A 20805-nucleotide genomic window follows, 5' to 3' on the forward strand; every position below is an offset into this window, starting at 1 on the left:
AAAACACCCCTCTGAATGCTATTTTTTCTCTCTTTAGTCTGCTGATTCAACAACAGGATATCTGGTGCTGGGGGTGCTTTCATATCACCACGGCTCTCACAGTGGGGATAGCATGTGGCACTGTGGCTACAGGAATTATTTCTACCAGGACACTGCTAATGGTTTACTATTATAAGTATATATATATATAACTATTTTAAGTATAAGAAACTAAGTATGTCAACTTAATACATAATTTACATGAGCTCTCCTAACAATTAGAAAATGAACTGTAGGTGTTCTACTTAGGGGAGCTGAACCCAGTCTGGAATAGCTTTTTTTGGTGTGAAAATACTCTGTTAAAAATTTTCTGGGATTTTGTAGGCTTTTTTTTTTTTTTTAGGCAGCTTAGAGTTGGCATTATTTACTTTAATATGCCAACTAACTGGATCATTTGATTAATTAAAAAAGGTGCCTTAATCCTGTAAAAGTTTAATTTTTGGTAACTCCAAGGGCAGTTATAGTACATAGTTAAGTTAGAAAGGTCTAATGTGGCCCCAGCACCTCAGCTACCATGCACAGAGATGTGATGGAATTAGATGCCTGTACAAGTGTGAACTGACTTGTTATTTCTGTTTCAGAAAACACCATGGATCTGGTTGAGAAGTTTGCAGCAAGACTCAGAGGCTTTTATCAGTTCTTGACTGAAAATTATTACAACCAACATATGAAATGGTCCAAATATTCCAGGGTTATGTGTGTTCAAAACCACTGGATCATGGACATGGAATTGCTACTTGCATACCAAGAGCTTTAATGGAAGCCTGCTGAAATTTTTTATTTTTTATTCTTAAAATTTTTTAAATGTATTTTTTAAATTTTCAGCTGGTTTTGTCTAGAGATGTAGACACACAGGAAACTGCACTTTTGGTGTTTCCTTCTGAATCTTGGTGTAGAAATATAGATGCAAAGTGGATGTAAACAAAGATTCTGGGTTAATCACTTTAGGAGAGGTTTAAAGATCCAGTCTGCTGATGTCTGATTGGGGGGTTGATAAAAGCTGTGAAGATGGTGTGGAAAATCATATGCATATTTATGGACTCCTTGTATGGACTGTTTTCAGGAGGAAAAACAACCCCTGACAGCAGCATGAGGAGGTTTTCTGTAACTTGGAGTAATGGTGGAAAACACCCCAACAAACAAAACTGGAACTAGCTAGCAAGAAAAAGACTTCAAAGTGAGAGAGATCAGAAACCATCCCACAGTGTTTCAGGAGAAATACCAGTATCCTCATCCTACATGACATTTAAAACCCAAAAGCTGTTGGAATCCACAGGGGGAGAAGGTTGTGGCTCTGATGCAGAGCTGAATGAATCCCTTTTGTTTAACCTGTTTGGGAAAAACAAGCTGCATTTCTGCATCCCAAGCTGATGGCACAGATCCAGCAGACCTAGTAAAAAAAGTCAGTGACTTTGTGTGATTTGTTCAGTGATATCACATTTTTAGAGGAGATATTACAGGAAGAAACTGTTTTTATAGTAAAGCTCTGTAAATTAATACATGGATTTGCTTCATTTCTGAAGAATATTATCAAGATTACAAATTGGGCATTTGTTCTGGCTCTGACTGCTGGAATTTTTATCTACTGTTGGAGTAACATGGTGCTGGACACAAGGTCATCAGTCTTGTCATTGTCACTTGTAAACCTCAGCAGCAGATGAGATTCAAATGTGATGTCAGTGAACTTACAGCTATGGTTCCAATAAACTTATAATTTGAAGGCTATTAGCAGTTTAATGAGAGCAGGAGTGTAGTACAAAATGTAATATTGGAAAACTTTATTAGAGAACCAGTTTTGTAATTCATGGTGAGAAATGAATTTGCTTGAGCAGCGATGAACAATTTTAGCATCTGCATGAAATTCAAAAGGAGCAGAGGATTGATACAGCATGTGCAATTAAAGTCATGACTAGTGTTTAATTAAATTGTTCAGTTATAAGGTGCCACACTTCCTAAAATCTCAGAAATAATTATTGATCATCAAATATTCTGCCACTTCTGTGTTTGTCATCAGCTGAAACTGGTGAATTATTCATGGGCCTCAATTGAATTCAGTAAATGCTCTTTCTGGTGATCAGTATCTGTGTCAAATGTCTAAATGTAAGTTGTTTTATTTCTTACTGTCTCAATACAAGCCTTGGCTTGCTCACAGGACATACTTGTCACTCCTTGTCACTCCAGAGTAGGACAAGTCCTGCATTTTTTTTTCCCAGAGATAATGTACTATAGCTTCTCAGGAAGATATTGCATGAGAAAAGATGATTTTAGGGTATAGAAATTATGGGATAAGTGGGATTTTCTTTGTTTTTGTTTTTATAAGCTAAGATGAAGAGAAAAAACCTTCACAGTCAAGTTTTCTCGGAAGAGAAAAGCCAACAACTGCTCTAATTTACCACAGTATTTGCATATTTTGCATTATAGTTGGGCAAACAGGAGAGATTTAATCCTGCCTGTAAGCATATCTTCATAAATGCATTATAAAGCCTTCCAGAAAGAATAAAATTGGCTGGAAATATATAGCCCTTTTTAGGCATATCAAATTTATTTTAGTCTGTTCAGTGAATATTTATAATCAGCACACATTTGCACTTCTCAGTAAGAGCATTTTAGCAAACTTTACATCTAAAGATATTTTTTTCCTTTTGTCAACTGGCATTTTTATGACTGAGCCAACACATGACTATATTTGTGTCTCCACATGAATAAATAATGAAACAAAAAAAGAGCAAGTTATTTGCTAATGAACTAACTTTATAAACGATTTTCAGACTTGGAGGGAGTTTCTCTCAGTGTTTGGTGTCAATATTAAGGTATAAACAATAGTTTCTGTGGTGGTAAAGAATGGATTATTTTAGTACTATGACATTACTCCTTGAATTAAAGTGGCAAAGCAACTATGCTGAGACAGAAAAAGGGCCTCTTTCTTTTTCCCCACTTCACTGTTTCCTCTAGTGCTGCAATACCTCTGTGAATGATGTAACTCCTATAAAACTCAGTTTCCAGGGTAGTATTTTTCCTGTTAAGCAAGCCCTTTGATTTTTGGGCAGACAGATGAGGGTTTTGGCACATCCATGCAGCCTGCAGATGCTTTACATGGATATTAAGTCTGTGAAATTCCCTCCACCTAGGGACTGAAGTTATGTTCTTGTAAGAAACTCTCCCTTCTACCTTGAAGCTTGAACGGGTTCAGATGTAGGTGAGATATGTGAACAACTATAAAACTATTAATTCTGAAGTGCAAGAGGAAAACATGAAAGATGTTGCTCTCTCCACTGAGTGCTCAGAATCTGTATGGATTCTTACAGTGCTGAATTATGAGATGAAATGTAGACATGAGCACAAATTGAGAGGCAGAATATCCTGAGCTGGGAGAGACCCACAGGGATGATGGAGTCCAGCTCCTGTCCCTGCACTGGACAACCCCAAGAATCACATAATGTACCTTAGAGCAATGTCCAAACACTTCTTGAGGTCTGGCAGACTTTGTGCTGTGGCCACTTTCCTGGGGAGACCACTCCAATGCTGATCCAAAAAGGAATTAGGGTCTGGTTTGAGTTACAGGTTGTTGCTTTATGAGATTATGAGAAGGGATCTTTCTCCTTTGGTTGCAGAGTTGGTTTTTGTAGTTGTTCCTCACTGGCTGTCTGGATATTTGCCTACCTGTTTTGTGCCCAAATCATGTATCTGTGGTGAGTCAAAAGGCTGGAAGAGAAAGAAGTGAGGGATCAGTTTAAAAACACCACTCCTGAGAAACACCTTATTTTTTGTCCAAATCTGTGGATGTCAATATTGCCCTTTGCACAGAGGCACTCTAGCACTGCTGTCACTGCCCCCTGCAGCTGCTGGGATGGGGCATAGATGACTTTCTGCACTGTAATCTCCACAGGAATTTCACTTTTAGGCACTTTCCAGATATGCCATGTCTGTGAGAGCTGAGGGGATGAGCAGCTCTCATGCTGTTTGTGGGAAGGCAGGGCAGAGGGTAACAAAGCCAGCTCTATACCATTAACATGGAGCATAAAATACAGCTCTGGGATATGTGCCTGTCACTTTTGCAATACACTGACAAAGTAAAGTTTCTATTGATTTAACCTTCCTGCTGCTCTAACCTACAATTGTTACAAAGTTCTTCTGTCATTTGGAATTGTGAGTGGTAGAGCTTAACTATTGTCAAAACAGAAAAAATTATCTTAAAAAAAAAAACCCAAAAAGCACATCCAGATGCTTTTTTGCTTTGTTTTATTTCTGCAAGTGGGAAGTGTGCTCATCATGAGAGAGTGAGTCTAGGCCAAGCTACAGCATTTGACTTCAAGCTGTCATTCCAAAAGAGACAGTCACTTCTATGTTTTCTGTAAACAAATAGGCAGAAAACCAAGATTTTTCTAAGAAAGTCATCACAAAGGAGAAATGGCTTAGACATTGCAGTAATCCAGGGTGGTATGTCTGCTCTTCCTGTGGAGAACTTTAGAGCTTGTTTACTAAGCTGAAATCTGTCTCTCACTTCACCAAATGCTTCCCAAGATGCTGACTTTGTCTAACCGTGTCCCCTTCGTTCTTCACTGTTTATTTCTCTTCCTGCCAGGATTCCAGAGTTGTTTGCATGTTTGCAATATGACTCCTCTGTAGTTTATTCCCAGAATAGTTTTCCACTTTGTCTTCTAGGCTAAGTGCTCAGTGTCAGAGATGGCAGGCAGTGCAAAATTTTGGCCTCATTTCCATAAACATGGAGAATGAATATAATTGCACCCAGATACTGGCTCAGTGGAGAGTGATGGTGCAGATATTTAAGGCCCAACAGGTGCCTCAGGGCTGATGGATCAACAGCAGTGATGAGTATTGTGGCCAGTGGAGTGGTGAGATAGATATATAAATATGCTCTACCTGAAAGCCACAAAATACCATAAATTAGGGTGATGAGATGGAAACAAACCTCTGGAAAGGTAAGCAATGACACATGCTGTATCTCAGTCACTGTTTTGCAACTTTTTTGTGCTTGGCCTAGAGTGTGAAGAGAAAAAATGCTATTGTGATCTTAAATGTATGGCTAATGAATAGCTTTGAGTAGGTCTGTTGTTTCTAAACCCATCTGCCCTGTGATGTTTAAAGCTGTAGAGAGAATGAAGCTATGCTGATTTACAAAGGAACTCCAGATTATTTTATGAACTGCAGTCTTATGTCCACTATGATACAAAAATTAAGGAAACCCTCCTAATTCTTTTATGCCAAGATCAGTAAGTTCTTGTGATTATTAAACACTAATTTCAGAAATTATTATTTGCACTACGATTAAAGTGAGTGTCACTGATTTATTTGAGAATGGATTCCAGCTGAGGTCTCAGTGTTGTTGGTTCACCTTTGCTTACAAACCTGGAGTGCAGAGTGACTGATGTACTAATTGCTGCTTTCTGGAAATACAGGCATACTTCAATGTGATGGGTGTTGTGCACTTGATTAAGGAGTGGAGACTGCTGATGACCCCAGAAACTACTGATAACACTTGAAAGATAAAAAAAGACTTGTGGTTCCATGTACTGATATATATCCTGTCTCTTGTGAATGTAGTCAGGATTGCCTTACTTCAGGGGAAGCCAGATTTGAAAAGTGCATGACCTTGTTGCTCAAAGCAGAAAACTCAGAATTCAAGGGAGCAGCTGAAATAAAATGCACAAAACTGTGAACTGCAGACCTGTGAGATCAGTAAGGGTTTTTGTTTCTAAAACCTGTTCTTAGAGCAAATATCAACTATAAAATAAGAAATGGGCTTGTTTCTACAGGAAATCCAAATTCCCTAAAGTTCTTTCATGCAACCCGCCCCACCACCCCAAGATATTCCAGCAAACTTGAACATGAAAAATTAATCAAAGGGTATGAAACTATCCAAACCAAAATTATCCAAAAGCTCTAAATTAAATTACAGATTATCACAATCTCAGTCCTGTCCTACCCAGGTAGCAAGGCCAAGTGATGTGGCAGCTGCTAAGCCCACAGCTGGCTTCTGCTCTCCAGCCTGACAATGCTGGTTCTCCTCTACAACTTTTTCACTTTTCAGTGAGACACCTCAAATCTTCTGGCCCTGGAGTTCAAAGAGTTCTATTTCTACTTTAGCTCTGTGATGGCTTCAGCTCACCACTCTTCTCTGTGTGTCTGGGCTTGGAAGCCAACTGCTGCCCCTCCCTCTCCACTCCTCAGCCTCCCTAAGTACCCAGGGATGGGCATGGGGATAATAAAGTTGTTGTTATTATTATGATTATGATTGTTGTTGTTGTTATTGTCCCTGTTCTTGTTCCTGTTCTTGTTCTTGTTCTTGTTTTTGTTCTTGTTATTACTACTTGGAGCTCCTCTCCAAGTTTAGTGTGTGAGGAAATGATGGGACCCTGCCCATGACCTGACCCTGGGCATTAAGGACAGAATCCTCTTCCTTTCCTGAGAAAAGGGATGTACTTCATGCAGTGCCCTGTTTTCTCAGTTTTCTTCCTAGCATGGCACAGTGAGTGCTGGGACAGGGATGTAAGCAGTGCTCAGTGCTTAACATCAGTCTTAAAAAGCAGTGGTGCCAACCACTTTTTAAATTTTTTCCTTCTGAATTATTTTACTGATTACTGCTGAGTGTAAGTGGTAGTGTGTTTTCTTCTTTTCCTCCTGAAACACCAAATCAAAGCAAAATCAAAATACTTTTCAGCAGGAAAACTGTAAGATTGAAAGCAGAAAAAAAATTAATTTTCCCCTATGTAAAATTGAAGAATAACATCTATTTCATGTTGAGTTTAATAGAATTAAGATATTTTGCTGCAGCTGGCCCCATCAGGATGTGGCAGGTCAGTTCAAAGCACATTTGCATCTGCTCAGCTCCATGGTCCCACTAAGGAGTTGAGGTTTTGCATCTAATTTTACTGTTCTTTCCCCAGGTCCTTTCCTTAGCTGGATTATATCTCCTGTGAGATATAATCACAATATATAGCAGAAGAACATTTGCCAGCTGTGACTTTGTAGGAATCCCATGATTACTGTAAAAGGTGGGGGTTGGAGATAGGCAGGGCACTCTTCCCAGGATTAGTCCTGAGGCTCTGATATGGCAACTCCCAGAAGGCTCTTAGGTGGATGTGCCTCCAGATAAACTCCCTAACCCCAAAAAAATAGAAACATTTAATTTATTTTGAGAGTGCATGGGTGTATTATTCTCTCTCTGTAAACTCTTATTTTGGGGGATTTGTCCCATTTTGTCCCAAAATAAAATGAAGTAATAAAAAATTTTAATCTGTTACCCACTAGTAATCCTAGTTAATATGTAAAAATCTGAGATTACTGCTTCAGGTCACAAACTTGATTTTAATTAGCATTCCATTTATTAAAATATTTTTCCTAAGGTATATCTTTCCATGTAGAGATATTGTAAAGAATGAGGAAGACAATTCTCAAAGCACTGATTAGCAGGTAATGTCAAATCATAATTCTGGCACAACTTACTAAAACTGGAATCAGGGGTCTATTTGGATTTTCCCTATGCATTTTTCCCATTTATTTCCTGGTGGTAAAGCTTGGCATGTATAGCTGCAGCTTGGGAGCAATGATGATTGCTTTTTTCCAAGATATTTGGATTTTGTTGTGATCCTTTACAGCTATATGACTAAGCAGCATGACTACTGCTGCCTTTGGGCTTTTATAAGCTTTCTGCCAGTTCTATGGCAAAACATTTGTGGGTAAGTAAATTTTTTTTTCTTTATTTTTTTAAATCAGATGATAGGATAGTGATGTTACAATGTTGGTAAAGCCCGAGCTGCTGGTTCCACACCACACTGCAGGATCTGGCTCCCACAAACTTCCCTCTCTCAGAGCAGACTCAGGCAGCTGCATCTCACTTTTTGGCTGCAATCCAGAGGTGCAGGTCCTTAGTTTAGGACTTTCACCTGAGACTGAGCCTTGGTGTCTCTAGATGCTCCAGAATGGAAAGCACATTTGCTAGATGGGAATTTGGGTTGCAGCTGAGACACTGATAAATATTGAAACAGGTCATCTACAAGCTCTGATACCAGTCTTTCTGTACAGCACAAGAAATGACCTGTCTATGTTTGGTTGCCCAGTTTAGCTGTTTCTGTATTTACTCCCAGAAGCATGTGAGCAATATGCTGGAGTTGATCAGGCAGCACTGCAGGGCAGGATTGGGCTGAGATGGTCAATGTGTATTCTGGTGTGCTGTGGTGTGTGGATTTCAGGCTGGTTGCAGCTTCATCCATTATGCAGTACAGATGTTCTTGCAGAGATCAGAGGAACAAGCTGAGTAAATTTTCCTGCCTCAGGTTTTGGTGTTTTTTGTTTTTCAGTGTGTTGGGGTTTGTGTCAGAGTCCATACAACAGTCTGGTTTTGACAAGATTTCTTCAAGTTTTGGAGTTCAGTCCCTGAACTGTGAATCTAAATCACCAAGCAGGCTTCTCAGTTACACATTCCTTTTTTCTTTCTTGAATTATGTGATGAGGGTGATAAGCCACTGAAGATTCCCAGCAGACCTGCATTGCTGCCTTGCAATGAAGGGCAGTCCAGCACCCTGGTGCACTGCATGGCAGCTGCTTTATTTCCCTGTAAGCTTTCCAGCTCAGCTCACCATCACCAGCAGCTAACAGGCCTCCTTTGTTAGCCTTGCCTCAGATGCTAGAGGCTTGCTAGTCATCTCCTGGGGGGTTTATCTCAATATGGAAGCATAAAATATATTTGAAATGGAAAAAGAATTTTCCAAAGCAGTTGGTAGTCTAACACAAGTGGGGGGGAGAAGGAGAGACAATCCCTGTGAACAGCCATAAGGCTTAGACATACAGACAGACATAGGCAGATTTACCACATTGGCACTAATGCTTTCAATCTTTTCACAAAAAGAAAATATTGCCAAGATGCTAATGTATACACATGGTAGCAATATGTTCATGAGGAATTGTAGTTAAGTTAATTACTGGAGCTAGGCTGTATGGACTGTGTGTTACACAGATGGACTGCATGACACACAGGCACTTTTTAAGCATGCAGATTCCTACTGAAGTGGCACAGCTTAATGACTCACTTGGATTTAAACTGCTACAACCTATTGTCCCAATAATCCAGGATTTAAGCATGCTGTAATTGTATGTACCATGCATGAAAGAGCAATTTGTAGCTGTGGAAAGTTTAACACTGCTCCTAGCTACTTGTCTTTCTGTTTTCTTTGCACTCAAGAGCCCAAGTTTGAGTCTCAGCTGTGTTTGAGGCACACAAAGGCTGATTCCTTCCCTTACTCTTATTATTGCAAACTAGTAGTAACTCAGCTGAAAAACAGGAAAGGGGAGCCAGCTTGGGTCTCTCCAGCAACAAGATACTGCCTGTCAGCGGGGTCTGCTCTGTGTCTTGCACTGCAGGTTGCCACACATGAGCCTTTGCTTGTTTTTATTCTGTCATAGAATGATTTGGGATAATAGGCAGACCCCATCTGTTCCCATTTTAGGATGCTTTGCTTTCTTTTTCAAAATCTGCCCATAAATAAACACACAGAGAAAAATACTGGGGTGTGAAGCACACACCATGAGGTTAGCACAGAAGGTCCTGCTTCACATCTACCAGCACTGACATGCTCAGCTATTGCAGCATACATCATACCTGACATCCAACATCACCTATGCAGCTCCTCCAGGCCTAAATCTGAGTGTTACAGGAACTGAGTGAATGGAAAATTAACCTTCCCCAGTAACTGCTCATTCCTCTCAGGTTATGTCAGGGCATCTCTGTTGCTGCACTCCTTTGCTGTGCCAGGCTCATGCTGAGATCTGTGAGGGCTGTGCATGGATTGCAGGTGATGTGTGTGATGGGAGATGGTGTTGTCCATCTTCTGGCACACACACAGCAGCTGGGAAAGTAGAGTTGCTTTCACAGTGCTGAAAAGAGGACTGCTTCATCCTCATTTTTGTCTCTGCTAGAGAGGGGAAGGGACTTTCTAAGGGGACAGTCTGCTGTGGTGCAGCTGTCATTGAGAGAGGTTTCAGCAAGGCAGAGCACAAGGCACAGCTCAGGAGGATGTATTTACAGCTGCCTGCATGCCTGTAGCACAACCTTTACTCCACCATGAATGCTGCCCTGTGGCATTTCAGGGTTTTCCTATCCTGAAGTGAAACTGATTATTCCACAGGAGCTGTCTGACACTGCTGCTGTCACAGCCAGACCTCTTGTTTCAGATTAACATTCCCTGTGAGCACCATGGAATGGAAGGCTGTGAACCCAGCCCGTGTGAGTGATTGTACACTGGTGCTACCTAATTCTTACAGTATTAAGGTAATTAGAAAACATGAGACTTCACAAAAATAGACAGCTCATTGTACTGAGAGTATCAAAGGCATTTCTACTCCCATGCCAATTTGAACAGTGCTCTTGGCTACTCCATTACAGTAATCAGCTTAGCTAAATTTGTTTTGCATGTCTGATGGAAATGAATGGCTGGTTGCTATTCTTTTAGGTTGAAATCCCCTGCATCTGCATAATTAGGGAAGTTAGCAATCTGACTCCAGAAGTGGTGAGGTAGAGGGGGAGCAAGGGTTTGAAATCTGCATTCTGAGTGTGGGGCTGCCAGGGAGCACCCCAGTGAGTGTCACTTTGGGACAGTGCAGGAGCTCATAGCATCCAGGTCTGAAGATTTGCCTAAATCTGGATTGTGGTGCCAATCATTCCTCTCCCCTTTCTCTGTGTTCCAGGGTGGGTCTTACAGTGTACAGGACTTCTGCTGTCATCACTTCTGGGCCTTTTCCAAATGTGGTAAAATGAAACAATGGAAAAGTGAAGTCTCTGGTTAGAAACCCACTTCATCTGGGCTGAGACAGTTCACACAAGACGGAATTGTAGGCAGGCCTTTTTTTCAGATGCTTTTCTAGTTGATCCAATTTATAATCTGTCCCTGCAAACATGCCATTTCTAATGGGTTCCATATGCCTCTAAGCCTTCCTGTTATTTCCTTCTTCAAGGATTGCTCTGTTCAGCAAGAAGTCTGCCACTCTGCATCTTGTCTAAGGGTGTTTTTTTTTTTAAACCCAAACAAGAACTGGAAGTGGGCCTATGGTTGGATGCCATGCTTACAGACATTCTTCACAGCTACTCTTGACCTTTGTTCTGATGCTGCTGATGGCAACACAGAGTCTGTTTAAGACACATATGCTAAAGCAAGCAGGGGAGTTTGAGGTATTCTGGCAGTCAAAAGTAGCCACAGTAATAGAGACAGTATGAGAAGTTCAAGGTGCCTACTTGCTGGTGCTACTATATTGCTTATAATTTTCCTCATCTAGAATTAATTTTTTTTTTTTCTTATACAGAGTCTCTAAACTGCTGTCATACTGAATGATTTCACTCTGGTTCCAGAGAATGGCTCTGTAAATACTCCTCTCAGCCACTTTTTATGGTTTATGGGCATGGAAAGGCTTTGAAAGCTCATTGCTACTTTACTGCCCACACATTTCCCCATCTATTCCCTATTTTGCTGCTGCCTCCTCCTCCCTATATTAATCCTCCATTAGCATCATAAGGCACTGATGAAGGATGCCAAGGTCACTCCTGTGCCAGTAAGCTTTTGCAGCTATGGATAGCCACATGTTAATGTTCACTTAGATGCCAATTTTGGTTTTCCTTAAGAGGAGATTACGAAAAAAATCAAATAATTGCCCGCTGAGTTTCTGGAAACCCTATCAATTGCTACTGAAATGAGAGAATTCTGTAAAGCCAAACACCTGTGCCATTTTCAGTGTCTAACCAAAAATGTTTCTCTAGCTACCAAGCTGCTAAATTCTAAATTAATGCAACTAGGGTTTTAGGTGGCTTGATAAGATGGAAGAAGTGAGGAGCTGAACTGCCTTTGGTAATGTCTTTCCATCTTATGTGATCTTAGTTCTTTCACCTGATACTGTTTAAAAGAAACATCTCTACTTAAGGCACCTACGTAGGCTTATGATGTGAAAAAATCTGTATGTTGATATGTGAATTACTATTTTAAATTTGTATTAAACGAGCTGTTACAGCTTTTAAAGTGCCATGCTAGGCATTTTGCAAATTGCAAAAGGGAGTCCCTGCCAACATGGAGTTTATGACCCAGACAGACAAGAAACACAGGAGAAGGTAAATGTCACCTTTACTTTTTGTCTGTGGAAATTGAAACCCTGAAAGAGTTTCTTCAAGGTCAGATGCAGCCTCAGTGAGAGCTGCATGGGTTGAATCCCCATTTCCTGAGTACTGAGACAATATCTAATTCATTAGGCAAGCAACTCTCTTAAAATACTCTGAGTTGCTCAAATTCCCCACAGAAAGTAGAAGTTTGGAGTTGATTTTATTTTTTGAACTAAAAGCAAGAGACCTATTAAAGAGCTGTTAACAAAATTAAGTTAGTCTCCTGAGAAGGATAGTTTTTAGTCAACACAGAGCAATCTTGATTGGTTTCAGTGGGCCCAATTCTTTATTACATTTGCATTTTGTACATCTTACATAACTGATTATTGCTGTCTAGAGCTGGGTGGACTTGCTCTCCATGAAATTCCAATGTCTAGCAGCCAGGACATTAATAAAAAACGGAAGAAATACAATTCTGCACTTTCAAAGAAAGAATCCTTTCCCTGCAAACACAAGAATATTAGCATAAGATGTGATTTCATTTGGCTGAAACATGACAAAGGGGAATCTAAGCTTCCATGAGCTACCTGCCAAGGCACTCATTCCCAGGCACATAGAATATGAGCTTGTCACTTTTCTTTGACTGATTTGTACTCAAAGGGGACAGTAAAAAAGTTTAATTCTATATTTTGCTGCATTAACAGCAGTTAGCTTGTCCTGAACACAGAATTATCCAGCTGCTGTGAATCAGGTGGGAGGGGAACAATTCTTGTAAGAGGTCTCCAGAGATTCATATTGATACATTCCTTCTAAAAGATGCTTTATTTCAAAAAGAACAGGTCAGGATCAACAAATGACAAATTAGTGCTGGAATATAATGTGTTAAATCTTGTGTAGCCATGACTGGCTAATGAGGACTGACCTTTGCAGCAATATATACAGTCAGTTTATTAAAGCAGGGACAGAGCAATCTCTAGGCCTTTGGTCAATCTAGGTTGCTTGGGGCTGAGGAATTTCCATTTAAAATATCTCTTCAGGTGATAAAGACTGATTCAATAGAGATCGGCTAATAAAGAAAGTGCTGGAAGCTACTATTAAATTCTAGCTTCTGTCAGCTTAGCAGTGAAAACTTTTAATGAGGAAACCATTAAAGTTGACCTAATGAATCAGAAATGCTTTTCCTTGCTGGCTAATTATAGAGTGCCTAGAATATCTTTCGACATATGTAATTTAGAAAATACAGATCTATTGAGTCCCCCTGCTCTCAAAGAAAACCTGTTGCATAGCAAAAACCTGGAAAATGCTCATCTGGGAGGAGGCAGCTTTGCCCTGCATTCACTGAGGAACTCTCTGGGGTCAGATGGGCTGGATGCACAGGACATTGTATTAAATTAGTGGTTGATATGTAAAAACTATTGCTTTGTATAAGCACTGTGGTTGTGGAGGAGAACAGTAGGACACATGATGGGTAAGAATTATTGCTGCATCCATCTGGTCTGTAAAAGAGCATTATGATAATGTCCTAGTCAGTAAAGTAGAAAATATAACAAGTTATTGTGTTTACAAGTACAATGGGATGTGAAACATCAAATGATGTCACTGGAGATGATGTTTGCTGTTGGCTTAAAGGTTTTCTTCTATTAGAAATATATTCTGGTAGCATGATCTTTTTTGTGTGCCCTAGGGAAAATTCATCAGTATTAGAGTAACATTCAGAAGTCCAAGCCTATATGAGATTGGGAATTTAAGAACCCAGCTAAGAAACAGTTTCCACTAGTGTTGCTACTTCTCAGCTTCTTTTCCACAAAATCTTAGCGTGTAAATAGGCAGGATAGATAAAAGAAAGGCTTAATTTTTGTTTGGCACACATAAAGCACAGAGAAATCAAATAATTTATCAAAAGTTTAAATGAAAATTTGCATTGAGCTAGAAACAGAACTCAGATTTTTAAGTCTTAATTTGGAAATTGAACTGCTGTCCCAGCCTGCATGTGGTGGGTGATTTATAGTTTTTGTAATCAATTTTCATTTTCCTATGTAACTTTCTGCATTGCTAGGTTCTGTCTGGGTTTTTCCTTCCAGTTCCTACTTTACAGAGCTCTGACATATATAAAACATATTTTTTCTGAGATATTCAAGGTCTCAAAGAACCTTGATAGACAAATGTAAAATGTGGTTCATGATAAAAATCACAACCCAGTTTACAGAAGTTGGCAGTTTGAGAGAAAAGCCAGATGTGCAACACACCGTAAATAAAGACCCTTGTGTCTGTGACTCTCACAATCCAACTTCTTCCCTCTGTGATTAAGAAGCAAAACCTTAGGTTAAAAGGTGAAAGGTGCACAAGTTGGGGGTACAAACTGAGATGAGGTGGAAAGGGCACTGCAGTTTAAAACTGTAGCTAAATACATGAGCAGTTTGGAACAGAATCTTCCTGTTTCCAGTGCATTGACATATTTGGATTTGAAGGGTTTGAAGCCTTTATTTAGGACAATAAAATATAGAGTATCTTCTTGCTTGGTTTCTCCTATCAAGCCAGCTAGACTGAGTGATGCTGCCATATGATTTCCTGAGGTGCTGGCTGTGCTGGGGCGAGGGTTCAAGGCTGGTGAGTTCTTCAGAGGAACTACATCCTCACTAGGAGTGGCATTGTACCATGCACTGGCTGGCTGCTGGCTGTACCCCCTTCCCTGGGGGCCTGCTGCTTTCCAGGCAGTGAGAACTTGTGCATCTTTTGCCAGGCCTTGGTTGTCTTTGCAGGGCTGGCATTTCTAAGCCAGAGCCTCCTCCACAAACTCAGCCTGCAAACACTTGGACTTGTTGCTGTCGATGCTATGCTGCTGCCAGGGAGATGAGGAACTCCATTAAGAGCAGAGCTTTGTTAAAGATATGCATAAAGGCAGCAGCATTGCAGCCTCTCTCCTGCTCTGGCAGATGCTCAGATCCTGGGAACTCCAGCTGACATCATTCCTTGATATCTGTGGCTGGCTGCTCTCCTGGCTGGACACACATGGAACGAGCCCAGGCTGCCAGCAGGGCTGGGAATGGAGCTGTCTGTCTGTCTTGCTTCCTGTATGGGAGCCTTGAGATGCCGGGCTCCATCCTGGAGACCCCTTGGCCAGCACAGTCCAAGGGAGCACAATGCAGGGTGCAGAGGTTATGTCTTTATATTAAAGTAGGAGCCAGTGTCATTTGACTAAGGTGGCTGTCATGGGTCTTTTACTCTTTTACTTTTAGTCAGTGCAGTGCTAAAGATCCATCTGTCCTTAATTTCTTAATATTTTCTTCATGTTTTCAGCTGCCACGTATCCCATAAAAATAAATTTCCTTTATCCACTTTAGAATTTGAATGATTCAAACTTGGAATGTTCTTTTGTTCTCTGCATTTTAAACATCGAGGATTATGTGTGCCCTGAGTTTCTTTGTTAAGAACTTTCTTTTCTGACTGCATAACTCTGCATTATTAGCTCTAAATGTCACAAGGATTCACAGTAGTTTCCCAGAATTTTTCATGTGGGGTTACACTCTGAGGCTGTCTGCACTGTCTTAGAAGCAACTTCTCTCTAGTCTTTCTGTGTGTTAGAATTTCTAGTGAATACATAATAGCACGTAGTACTATTAAGAAGATTTATGGTTCTGTGTATTTAACAGCCCAGAATTTTGCACTGGGCCTTCTGGTACTGTTTATTTACTTAGGGCTGGTTTTAGGCTGTAGGCATTAATAATTTTATGACTGAATGTTCCTAACAGATGGCTTTATGGGCTGTAACAGCCACCAAAGAGCAGTGCCAGGGAGCAAAATGAAACCATATATAATAGAAACAGTTGTGTGCAGGCTTGCTGTAGGTCACAGAAATACCTCATTTATTCAGTATCTTTCTGTAAAGGAGGGTTAGAAACACCAGCTAAGAATAGACCCAAAGGGACTCCCTCTGGATAATATTAGTGGTGCATTATTGTGACTTGGAGAAGTGTGTAACTGGCACCAGTCAGAGCCCCTCTTTCCTCCCCTCCTCCCTTTTTGGGTGTCTCACCAGACATAGATCCATGGCTTGTTACAAGTTCCTGGGTGTGTGTGAGGACAGTACATGGTTTGTCACCCCTGGAAACAGAGCTGCTTGTTGACTTTCTGTGCAAAGAGGAAGGGAGGATGTGCCATGGAGAGAGCTCTGACCCATAGTGGAGTCAGTGGGGACGGTGGTACCAGCCTGTTCTGAGCCCTGCAGATCTGCAGGCCCTGCACTGGCACCTGCAGGTAGTTATTTCTCATATCTGTTCCTTGTTAATACTCTCCTGCATGCAGGGAAGGAATCCAAGTCTTTAGGCCAGTGAAGGCTGAGTGAGACACGGATTCACCATCCCCTTTAGATAATTATTTTAAAAGAAAGCTCATGTGTGTTGACATGAAAGAAGTTTATGTATATCAGCATGAAAGAGGCACATTATAGGCTTGTAATCTAGAAGCCCTCTTGGGTGCATGCCCAACTTTTCTGGTGGAACTCAAAGATCTTGTGACTCATTGGCAGCCTCTGATACTCCACATCAGGGACTTATCATTGATCCCACAGAAGCAGTGCCAAGGCTTACCTTATCTTGACAAGACTGCATTACATTCAGCTGCATCTCAATAACTTACAGAAATTACGGATAGCTCTTGCATAAATGGAGATGTAACAACTTGTAGCATGATTAGGGGATCTCAGACTATAGCCCACTCTTTTAATTACTGCAGAGACCACAGGAGGAAGAAAAAAGAAACCACTGGGTCTCCTAGATAACTTTACTGGCTCAGGAATTTATTATCTGTTTGTGTTTCTCAAAATACCACAGGCAATACCACAGAGAGGAAGAGAAGGAAAGCAAAGAAAGAAAGTGTTGTGTGATTCCTTAAGGTTTTACTTTGCTGAGCTGGCCTGTAAGCAATGCAATGAGAATGAATTGCTGTAAAGATTCAACAGCATTTTTAATCATGACTTGTTGCATGATTAAAAAAAAAAAAATGAAGGTGATTATGCCAATGTTTTAGTGAAAAGAAATTATTCTAGTTAAGCTGGTCGTAGCATTTACAGTTTTCCAATTGTACAACCTTTGTGAGAAAAAAGATCATGGTTCTTTTTTAATCATTTGGGAGTACCTGGTCCAAAGGAGTGTCAACTCATTGAGTAGTTCTCATGGACCAGAGCACCTGTGTAAATTCACTGTGAGTAAGTAAATTCACTCACCTTCTTTCATATATGTGGCAAGAGAGGGATAGAGAAGTCTGATGGTGTAGTTCAAAATACTATATGTTTGTAATAACTTGACTTGTTCTTATACTGTATGGGCAAATATTTGAAGAATAAAGGGAAAAATTCTTTCTTTCTTTTTTTTTTTGTTTTCTTTTAAGGAGAGTAAAATAAATCTGAGCACTGAGATTAAGCCTTAGTAGTACATGTCACCATGTATAGGAATGTACAAGTAAGAAAAACCTTAATAATCTGACATCAAATGTGGGGGCTAAATTTAGCTTTTCATATTTCACTGTAAGCCATACTGTCACTGGGGCCTGATAGCTCTTCCTTGATCTGGTGTCTTGACCTCTTCTGAACCATTATACCTTTCTTCTCCAGTAGCATGGTTTAAAAATGTCAGTCATTATGAATTAGGTTCAAAAATATTCCTGGATGGCAGATCTTCAGTGTTACCTCTGAAATGTTAAGTGATGGTTACATCAGAAGGCTGGAGACTGATTTCTATGCAGATGTCAGCAGGAGCCCAGGCACAGCCTCTTGCTGGGAATTGAAAGGCTGGTACCCTTACATCATATGCTTTTATGCTTGCTCAGGGCCAGAAGAATTGTTAACATTCTGTTTAGTCTATGCAAGTCACACTCTGCTCAGATGTGGTCCTAGAGAAACAAATCCTCAAAATACTTGTTTGGAGCTCCTGAGTGCAGCAAATGTGAGGAGATTCTGGTGATGCTGGGTGGGCACATGCAAACTTGCAATGTGTAGACCCATTCTGGGATGGTGAAAACCTGGATGTGGGTGTTGTTTGTCCCTTAGGCTGGCAAGGGAAGCCCATTAGTGGCAAATCTATGGAGCAGTTTCTCCTAAAAACCATCCTCTGATTGTTCTGGTAACCAAGCTGTGATCTGTGTGCAAAGAGGGATCCTGCACAGGCTGTTCCCAGGTGGTTCCCCTCAACAAGCAGAAAATATCCTCTGTCCTTAATGTCAAATGAGCTGATGGGAGGACAACAGGCTCAAATCTGCTTTTTTAGCAGGAGCCCCCCAGTACTCTGGGCTGTCTTAAAGATCCAGCTATTCCTTGAGAGGCTTCAGCATGACTTGAAAGCAAACCACAGAAATAGCAAGCTCTTAGTTTTAGGTTTGAAGTTTTCAGTGCTCTTCAGGGAAAACATTTAGCATTTGTAAATTAGGTACCTGCTAATTCACTGAAGCTAATTTATAGCTGAACACTACTTGCTTTTGAATCCTCTCTGTTTTTTCTCTTGATAGCAAGTGATAAGAGAGTTGCTGAAGAAAGAACATTAGCAATCTTGATGTGTCAGCTCTTGTAGATGTTTTTATCAAATAGTGCTGTGATCATTTGGGATTAAAGCTAATAGGGCTGCTTTCTCTGGGGGTCATTTCCACATTGCCTATTAGATCCTGCAGATTTGGATGGACTCTGTCTGGATCTCTGTGTAGTTTATCCCCCTTCCCTCCTGCCCTGTCTCTAATTCACATTTAGCAAGGGCCTTTTCTTGCAGTTATTTGTGGTAGGTAACTTACTGCGTGCTGTGGGTGCTGGATTATTGGATTATAAGGTTCTGTTTGTCTTCTCCCTAGGCTGGCTACCCAGAAACCCTTTTTATCTTTTTTTCAGCCTGCTGCTGTGTGGTCCTTTGGAATAACTTTATGTATGAATTAAAAAGAATGAGGGAGGGAGAGGGGGCTGTTTACAAGGAGGAAGTGTTTTGCTGACATTTGCAGGATAACTGTAAACATGAATAGTGCTGCTATGTGAACACCTTTCCAGTACAAACAGCTCAACTTGCTTTATGACAGCATGAATATAAAATATTCATATCCTATTCAAGGATGCAATGATGAGCTCAAAGAACATCACTCTTTCACAAGCTTGTCAGTGTATGATTCATACTCTGTACAGTTGGTATCTTTAGACAGTTTTTAATGTGCACATTATATACTCAGAAATATGTCTTATTTACACCTAATTTTTGTGAGACTTGCATCTAAAATGGTGCTGATCCTCATCCTTTATGGTGTGCAGGAGAATGACAAAGTCCAACCCTTTCCTTTGAGATCCTTGTCCCTTGATTCAGATTAAGCATTGCTTACCTTGCTTCTTGCTAAGGTGTTTTGAGTGACACTAATGCAAACTCATAATGAGGTGACATAGGTGTTGTTAGTATTGCTTATTGCTCTTGTTTCCGTGTTCAAAAAATTACCTGGATTTTAAAATATGCAAATCAGCTCAGAGCCTGAGCTAGTGTAAGGCTGCACAGTCCAGTGAGGAGGTATTTCTCTAAATATTTCAGTTTGGCCACTTGGGGAAAGTAAACCAATATTTATTCAGTTTAACTGTGGAAACCAGGTGTGGGAACTCACCCTGTTAATATAAATACACTTTTCTCAATTCTCTCATAAATGTTTGAACCTGTTGTATTATTTCAACAAAATATAACAGAAGATAATGGGAAGTTGCAAAGTACTGTATTCTCATAAAAATTAAGTACAGTTTTTGACCTCCAAAATCATTAGTTGATCCTGCACCAACCAAGAGATGGTAAATAATTTGCTCAGTCCACTCCCTAATTGCTGATTTCCAGCTGACAACCTGAGAGGGACACGATGCTCAGAGTCCTGGTCAGAGTGTGTGTGTAGCTTGGGGCAGACTGCAGCTCAAACCACCTCTTGCCCTGCAGGGAATTTAAATAAAAATAAGCTTCTGGTGGCAAAATGGAAGTCATGAGGATCTCATTTTGTTACTTTAGTTAAATTAATTTTAAAAGCCCCAAATAAATCAGTCAGTCATGAGGAACAAATGAATTGAAAATAAAGCATTATTCATTCCATTACTCATGGGACTGTTGTCACTCTTTTGCCTTTTCTGCATCCTGACTTTATGTTGCAATGACTTCTTCCATTTTGGTCTGAAATGAGTGTAATCCTTAGCAGCCTGATCCAGGTTAAATCCAACACAGGCCACACACTGATTTCTAAAATGCTGTGATTCCATCACCTGTCTTTCACTATGTTTGCACAAGGCTTCACTCAATGGGTCTCTGATTTTTCACTCAGGCTTGTGCATACATGATTAATACACATTGCTATGAATTATTTTTCACTACTGTCACGTGGAAAAGAATTTCAAAGGGGAGGATTTAAAGTTAGCTGCTCTGACTAAATACAATTACAAAGAACAGCTTCACTTCTCAGTATGATCAGTGCCCTCATGTTCTGGTGGTGTGAGAGCTATAAAAACACAACAATACTCAGGGATTGGAGTGCTGATTTTTTGCTGAGCTGAGATTCCTTCAAGATGGGATTCAAACTTCATTCATGATTTTTTTTCCTCCAATACATACAATCTTCAAGCCCAGCTGGGTTTGCATGATAAGCAGACAGAAATCAATATCTGATTTTCACTACTTTTGAAGATG

This window comes from Oenanthe melanoleuca, chromosome 5, assembly GCF_029582105.1.
Source record: "Oenanthe melanoleuca isolate GR-GAL-2019-014 chromosome 5, OMel1.0, whole genome shotgun sequence".
Taxonomy (NCBI): domain Eukaryota; kingdom Metazoa; phylum Chordata; class Aves; order Passeriformes; family Muscicapidae; genus Oenanthe; species Oenanthe melanoleuca.